Source organism: Phalacrocorax aristotelis, chromosome 2, assembly GCF_949628215.1.
Source record: "Phalacrocorax aristotelis chromosome 2, bGulAri2.1, whole genome shotgun sequence".
Taxonomy (NCBI): domain Eukaryota; kingdom Metazoa; phylum Chordata; class Aves; order Suliformes; family Phalacrocoracidae; genus Phalacrocorax; species Phalacrocorax aristotelis.
The window spans coordinates 131175072-131183919 of record NC_134277.1 but is presented as its reverse complement, the minus strand read 5'-3'; positions in this window follow the sequence as shown (position 1 = coordinate 131183919).

The window sequence follows — 8848 nt, the reverse complement described above, 5'->3', positions numbered from 1 at the left end:
TTCCCCAGCCTTTCATTGTTTATGTGCCTTTTTGATCAGTGTTGTCAGTACCAGAGGTAACTGTGTTTCAGTGATGCTGTATGTAAATAAGTTTTTGACCTTTCAAAAAGAGAAGCATGTGTTTCCATAAGCTCCAGGCCCCTTCTGGCCTCTTAGGTTGAGCACCCAGAGCATGCAGCACTCAAAACCACTGAGTTTAAAACACTCACCCATGATTATTACTAATTATAGTAAAATTCAGGTAAGTGTCTGGAAGATGACCTTTTTAGAAAGGACATTTACATACAGAAGAATTTGAACAAGTAAATCAAGAGTCAGAGAAAACAGCTTGGAGGGAGAAACTTAAGGAACTCCCTCTGCTTAGTTTATTACAACAAAAGACTAAGAGGAGACTGGCCAATTTTGCATCAGAACTCCACCAGGAAGAAAGCTTCTCAGTTCCCTAGCAGAATTGGGAGCAGTGCGGGAGGCTGATGCTGGAGGCTGATGCTGGAAGCAAAATGGCAAGGTGCTACATACATGGTTTCTGAGCTGAAGTAATGCTCTGCTGGAACTCACTGCCAAGGAAGTACCATCTCCTCATGGCACAAAGAACAAGAGTGGCCCCTATTAGGAGACTTACTTTAGCCAGTCTCAGATTCTGCTTTGTCCTATGCTTTTACTGCATTCAGATCAGAGGAAGCTGGGAAGAAGATGATACACAGGATTGTTAGTTCACTTTGAATTATATAAATCTAGAAAGGCCTTGCGATTTTCTTTTCTTTTTCTCTTTTTTTTTTTTTTTTAACCAGAGGTCATTGGAAAGTGAAGAAGAGTTTTCCTATAACAGTTTTACGGCAGTGTGAGCAGTGAGGGTTGAGGACAGAACAGTGCCTGTGCTAGGGTATAAGAGGACATCCAGAAGCATTACAGCAGGCATACAAGTAACCTGGGATCTACGCAGAGAATTCAATTCTTTGAACTTACAAGCAAGGTAGTAGATACCTATGTTTTCTTAAATAGAAGTAGATAGCTAAGCTCTGATTCAGCACTAAGTTCATACTAAATTTATCTCAGTTTTTCTCTGTATGTGAATACCTAGATTCATATACAGTCTTGAACTCATATTCTTTAAATTTCCCTTGTACACACAGGCACACAACACTGGCAAATAAATGAATGAGACAAGAACTTTCAGCCCCAAGGGTCGTTTCAATGTTTAAGCTTTTCCTTGCTCCCCCAGGGATATTCATGTAAATGTCTTAATAAGGCAGGGACGGCCATTTACATGCCTGAAAACATGTGCTCTAACTCAGGAAACTGTGCACAAAGTGGGATAGGAGTCGTATGTTTTCTCAGAGGGAAAAAGTGGAGTAGTTCTCTATTGTGCAGCACCAGTCTCAGTCCACAGTTAACTTTAACAAAAGCATCACCATGATCAGTTCAAGCAAACACCACCACCACCAAAATTAGCCAAAAAGACAAACGTATCACAAAATAATTGTATGACTTTGGAAGTACCTGTTGTACTAATTCACAGTTGGTATTGTTGCTACTGTGGAAAAGCTTCCTCAGAGTTTTCTGCTGTAGAGCACAAGATGTTGCCAACTTCAGAGGTGATTTACAGTTAAGATCCTGGTTAATGCATCTGACTGCAAGTGTTTACTGTCTTCCCCAAGTAGTCCTTTAACTTGAGCATTAAAGAAGAACCTAAACCGAGATGTGGTCTTTATGCAAGCAGTGCTTCCAAATGGTGTAATTTGAGAAGAGTTATGCAATAAGCACAAGTTTACAAAAATAAAGATATATATTATGTATGATATATGAAAAATAATGCAGATATTTGCATTAGTATCACATTCCAGTAAATATAAAAGATTGCATGCAAATTTATTTTCAGAAAAAATCATAATTTGCAGAAGAAAGATAAGGTTAATAAATATTATAATGTTTAGATTATTATATATATCACTGATTCTATTTATCTGCTAATAGAATTGATTCTCTTTATAAATTGCTCTCCATGGTGTAAAATGGCAAAGAGCCATTGCTTACCATGGAGGTGAATATCTGTCCTTATATTGTAAGCATGGCTTTCATACTAAGGTGTTAAATATAATTTACCCAGTGAAATACACTTGAAACCCAGAGTTACTGTCTAAGCAAAGACCTGCAGAAGAATCTGTCTAGGAGTTACTACCCTGAAGGAGAGATGAAGCTGCGTCCTCCACCCAGGAATTTCCATGGCGAAGGCAGAGAACCAGCAGTACAGGTGGCTGCCTTGGGCAGCAGACTGCAGGGAGAAACTACAGTGGGTCCATGCCTTTTCTGCCCAGCTGACAGTCCCATGTAGGAAGGAAACCTTACTTTCATCATGGTCTTGGGCTAATATGTTGAATCACTTTCACCATGTGCTTGGCATAATATGCTGGATTAAGACCAATTCCTCATTCGTTATTGCAGCAACCTTAGATCCAAATCGCAAATGTGGGAAAAGGCTATTTCCAGCAGACATGGAGAGTGGGTAGCACCTTAGCAGGCTGCAGCTGAATCCTCCCTGCTGAAGGCATTACAGATTGTAGCTATATCCAGATTCCCTGCAAGACCTCCATGATGGTGGAGCACAGTTGGGAAGGACACGGTGCACAGCTCCCCTTTCCAGGCACCTCTCCATACCCTTAGTTAGAGGGATGACAACCTGTCAGTCTTCAGGCCTAAAAGCTGGCCAGAGGATGAGGTCCCTTAGTGTTCTTTCCTAAGCAGATGTAAACACTTGCCTTGCTGGAGTTTCAGTAAGCTTTCAGTGAATATTTCTGTACAGCTTCAGCCTAACACTGAGTATAAACTATGTGTAGATGCTTCTGCACAGTGTGAAGTTTTCTGGAAGTCTAAGTCCAGGGCCATCTTTCCACTGTTTCTAAATCACCACAATGGCACCCAAGTTCCCTTCCTTGCCCCCAGTTTTCTTCCAGATCTACCCTGGCTTTCTTAAGCTTCCCAGGCCATATGGCTTTGATGGACCCACCCAGTCACAAATCCCACCAGTCCCCAGGCTGTAGCCCCTGAATCTAACCACTGTAGCAATTTCATTTGAGCCGTATACTTTCTGGGACAGCAATTCCATATTTATTTAAAGTGATCCAACAAAAAGGAACTCTCTGAACTTAGATACTGACTTCAGTGAGGATTTTGCCTGCGTATGCACAGCAGAACTGAGCTATTAACTGCTGATAAAGGACTGGCTCTTTGAAATATGTTTTGTACTTTGATGTTTTTTCAAGAAGGAAGTGAAAAGAAGTTAAAAGAACATTTAGAATCAATGATCAAGTATTCAAAGCACTTAGAAGTTCTCAAATTAAGGTGTCATTTAATGAGGCATGGGTCACATACAAGTTTAAGACTATATTTGGCGATATATAAGAGAATCCTGAAGTTTCTCAGATTATCGCAATTCTGGCTGGAGCCATTGGCCTGGAACTGTATGTGTTTTTGACTGTTTTGGTAACATCTACATCTGGGTTTTTCCCATTTTTTGAAAAAAGGAAAATTGAAAAACTGGCAACACATTGATGTTCCCCTGCAGGTCTGTAGCAGATTTGGGTTCCTGGCTTCTTGAATGAAACAGAGTAGGATATAATGCCCTTTGTAGACCAGCTACTAAGGCATAGAGAAGAGAAATATACTCTGATGGTTATTTATTTCCTAGTCAGGGGTGGAATGGTCATAGCTCTTCCATTTTTAAAATCACTCTTCTACTTCCAAGCCATCCCAATATCCTTTGACTTCCATAAACCTCATTCATCTACACGCCTGTTTTGCATATTTATTCCTGCCTCTTTCAAAATCTCCAGCTTTCTACATTAGTTGGATTGTTTTTTCCCCCTTCTCCTATTTTATGGCAAACAATACTTTAAATTTATACACAGTCTTCTTTCCAGTCTAGTAAATACCAAATAATGTCAGGGGAGACCTGTACCTCTCTTGCAGCTCTGGGAAGGCACGTGATCGACCCAGCTGACATATCAGAGCTGTACAAGGATGGAGCATGACCAGTGCACTGGAACTTTTTGCAACTCTGCAATTTTCAAATACACACACTTCAGCCAGTTGTAGATAGATTTTCAAAAGAATGTCAAGGAATCATACATTCTTGTTCTCTATTGCCAAGTTTTCACTCTCTTATTGGGAATATTCTGTTTTGTATAAATAATTAAACATCCCAGCCAAAGCAAGGCTAGTTTTATAGCCCCAGCGGTTATCAGGTTATCACATTTCTTTGGTTTATTGTTCATATCCCTGTTTCAAATTGGACAGCATAGCAATTTTTAATCTGGAGTTCTAGATTTCAGGTAAGTGATGCAACCATCAGGCTTTTCTCACATTTCCATGAAAACAATTACAGGAGATCATTTGTTTGTTCTGATGTCAGCCAAACAAATTTTCATTTCTTGGCCACATGTAGCCTTGAAAAGTGTGCCTTCTATAAATAGAACTGGTACAGACTAATAATAGTAGCAATAGTTTGAAATAATTCTTATCATCTTACTAGAAGAAACAGTCTTTACTCCTTAAATGTCTGAAGATCTAAATTAAAAACCTTGTTTCACAAGCACTTGTATATCTGGGGCTTTAATCAGCTCCTGTTAAGCATTTTTTTTTCTTTCTTCTACTACTGCACACATGAAGCTTCAAGTTCATTTTAGAAGATCAGTATGCTGTATCATAAGATAACAAAACACTATACTACAGCCATCTGTGTTTGTTCCATGATAAACAGGAGGATGTTTTTAACCAAGACTTTTGTAATTAAAAGGAAATTCTCAACTGCAAACACAATTAATCTCCCAGTGCTCTGCTGATGATATATAGAATAACAAAGGATGACCAGCCTCTCTTCTCTTGTGGACACATATAGATGCCATCTGGGTTGCTCTGCTAGTCACCCCATTTTCCGCTTTGTATTTAACCTCCTGTATAAGAGGGAAATCAAGAGCAATGATCACCTGACAAATGACTGCACTATGTGCAGTATCACCATCACCACGTCGTTTGGGGCAAGGCTGACTGAGCTTTTACAACCTCTGGGTTTGTCAGCTGAAGTCAAGCACAGAAAGAAGCAGGCCTTTGCAAGGGGGACCTTCTAGTCTTGCTGAGGTTATTTGAAGTTAAACACTCTAAATGTTGGGGAGGGGAGGAAGGAGGTGAAAAGAGAGGGACAAAATGAATATTATACCTCCCATATGAATTTTACCATTTGTTTCATAAAAAGATGTTAAAGCACAAATCACTTGATTTTTATAATTTTTGTACCACACATCCTTCAGGGAAAACACTGTGATACGTAGAAGCTTTTGGGAATAATATAGCATAATCTGCAGAAAAGTTGGTGTATTTATGCTGTGTTTTGTAACTGACCACTAATTCCCTAAATTAGTTTGCAGTTAACTCTCTCTTTGTGTAAGTGTGTAATGGGCTGCTGAGTCAAATATTTTACTGACTTCAATTTGTGATAAGTATGCTAGTCAAATGCTGTGGTGATGTGCATTACATGAGTTGCAAAGCAATGATTGAGTTATGCCTTCTTCCCAACGGAGTGCTAATAAAAAACTTTATACTTTACAAACCATCATAACTCTGTATATGCCACATGAAATAAGGTATTAAAATGTTTTAGAGAGCTTTAAAAATTTTATTGGTACTTTTTCAGTATTGCTCCACCTATAAAGCTGGACTTCCTTAATTAGTAAGGGCCTAGGCTCAGGGAAAAAAAAATAAAATGTCTGGGAATATTGGACCCTTTAAATTTTAAGTACTCCAATTATAGTAGGTTTTGCTGTCATACAGTTACATGAAGTATGCTTAGACTGAGTGGTGAGCCATCCTAGGCAGAATGTTTGTACAGATTAGCCAGTACATTAATTCAGGGTTTCTGATTTAATTTCAAAATAAGATTAAGTTCTTGGTTTGGGGGAATTATTGTATTCTTCCCAGGGTCTTGCTGCTCATTAAAAGATCACTGCACGCAGAAGAGTCATTAGCTATTCCATACATCATAACAGTATCCAGTCAGGCCATTCCTAGCTGCAGATGGATGGGTCAGTAATGCTCTTGTCAGAAAACATTTCTCACTAAAGGAAGCTGTTGGACAGTCCAACTAATTTAAATCTCACAGAGGAGCATATGAATTCTACATCCCAGAAAAATCAGGCAGTCATATTTTTTGCAAGTGCTGGCTTCCCCTCCTCTGGTAGTTTTTCTGATGGACATGTGCTTGAACAGAGCACTCCAGCCCTGCACACTTCCAAATGAGGCCTGGAGCCACAGATGTCTGTGATGATCTGCAGTTTAACCCTTTCTTGCAATTGAATTTTTCTGCCTTGACAAATACTCAACATGCAAAATATAGATTTCTTAAGTTGTACCAGGGACTTAGTTATGCTTAAACTAATCCACAGAATTTATGACCCTGGAGACCTCCATAAAACAGCTTCTGCTTTACAGGTACATGAGTGGAGTGAGAAGAGTTGTGCCAGCCCCCGCTGAGGGGAACAGTGGACTGGGTTGAGGCTGTCGAGTAATGCGGAAAGCGTAGCTAGAACCACCTCCCACCACAACACCCTAACCCCGCTGGAGCCTTGCTGTAGAAGCTTCTCTTGGCTCTGACCTCAAAGAGCTGGGTCTCAGCTGTGTTTTTTTCACATATTGATGATAACAACTTATGTTACAGTCCCATAATGGTGTTCACCACAATGAGTTTAAACAAAAGTATCTTGTTCGTCTCTTCACTAACTCAGCTGGAGGAGAGCCTGGAGAAGAGAAGGCTGCAGGGAGACCTTATTGCAGCCTCCCGGTACTTAAAGGGGGACTATAGGAAGGATGGGGGCAATCTAGCAAGCTCTGTTGTGACAGGACAAGGGGTAATGATTTTAAACTAAAGGAGGGTAGATTTAGACTGGATATAAGGAAAACATTTTTTATTATGAGGGTGGTAAAACACTGGAACAGGTTGCCCAGAGAGGTGGTAGGTGCCCCATCCCTGGAAACATTCAAGGTCATGTTGGACGGGGCTCCGAGCAACCTGATCTTGTTGAAGATGTTCCTGCTCACTGTAGAGGAGTTGGACTAGGTGACCCCTAAAGGTCCCTTCCAACCTAAACCATTCTATGATTCTATGATTCAGCTAGCTACCATGGTCACAGTAACAACTACTCAGTTTTCTCTTTCCTTCTGCCTCTAGGTTATTTTATTCAGTGCAGGGTACCCTTTCAGCTTCGCTCTGCAGAGAGCAGCAGGTGACTTCTCACAGCTGCCTCTGCACCTGCCCCTTACCCATTTTTAGGGCTGAGATGTTACAGAGGGTCTGAAGTGTCACCCAGGTTTCCCAAGAGTGTGCCACCTGAAAGGTATCCAGGCAAAGGCTGAGGACAATTTCTTGCTTAGGGTACCACTGCAATGCAAACTAACCCGAGGAAAAGCTACTAGGATAGTGGGAGCAGGACTTTAAACAGGCCTGTCAGAGGCTACATCTGCACTACAGCTGGAGATTTGACTGCAGAATACCAAATAAGTTTAAAGTTCCTGGTGAGAGGGGGGATGGTACTTACCACAGCAATGAGACACTAGGACCGTCTATTTAGTTGCTGCCAGCAGTACTCCACTGTTATTAGGACCTGAGAGTAACTCTAGCTCTAATATACGCATGTACCACTGTACGCAGTACCTGAGATTGGTTTAGCACTAGTCTACTGCTCTCTGAATATCTCTGTAGAAAAAGGGAACCAGCAAGTTTTCTGTGGAGATTATGGTGGAAGCTAGTCATATCTTCCACCCACCAGAACTATGGAGTAGGATCTTTAGCCTTATTTCTCTGAAACTGTCAAATTTAACCCTTAAAATCCCAGAGTATTTTACCTCTGCATGTTAAGTCTTGTAATAGCTAAAAATCAGGGCCTGGCAAGAAACACCACACAATCACTTCGTGCATAAATGATGGTATAAGAACCTAAGAAAAGCATTTTCAGTACTGACTGAAACACTAAGTATTTTTAAGATTTGGTGACTTGGTCATAAGGAAGTCAGTATAATCCCTCTATCTGGGACTTTGCACTTCAGTTGCTGCTTATCCAATACACACTCATGGGATGTAAACATGATTTGAAACATCTGCATCACACTTGTGGAGTGTCAGCTGGACGCTTACACTTTTTTGTATGCAGTTCATAAGTTTTCCCCAGCAGCCTCTTCCAGAGACCATCTTTAAGTCATGAGGTGAAAAGGAGAATATGGTAGCTTCAAAAAGATTTAGGAATTGCTGTCTAGTCCAGTGCATAGCATGAAGAAGCATATAATACAATTCTTTAAAAACAGAAATATCCCTCACTCAAGTAAACACCCACATCCTGTCTGCAGCACGAATCAAAATTTCCTTTTGCTTTGTCCCATAGCTAAATTACTCATCTTTTTCACAAAAGAGATGTTATTTTTGAAGTATAAGAACTCCCAAGACAGTGGCAGATTTTCTAAGAGGCTCTTTTTTTCAGGTAGATGAAGCTGGGCAGAGCATTGCATGGTGGCACTCCTCTCCCTTCAGCACATGTTCACACTGTGGTTTCATGTGCTAAGCTGGCATCACCCCCTGCTTGCTCTCCTTTGACTTGCTCCTTCCACTGTCTGTCCCTCTCCCTCTTTTCCTTCCTCATCTCTTGCTTTCCTCCTACACTTGCCTTGTGGCAGAGTCCTTTAGCTGAGATATTTAACTCACCAAAACCGAAGATAATTGCCCATGGTTTTGCTGCCTTTCCTGTCAGCTTGGGGAGTTGGGCTGGCTCACAGAAGGTGCTGCTAAAACAGTGGTGGGAGAAGATGATGG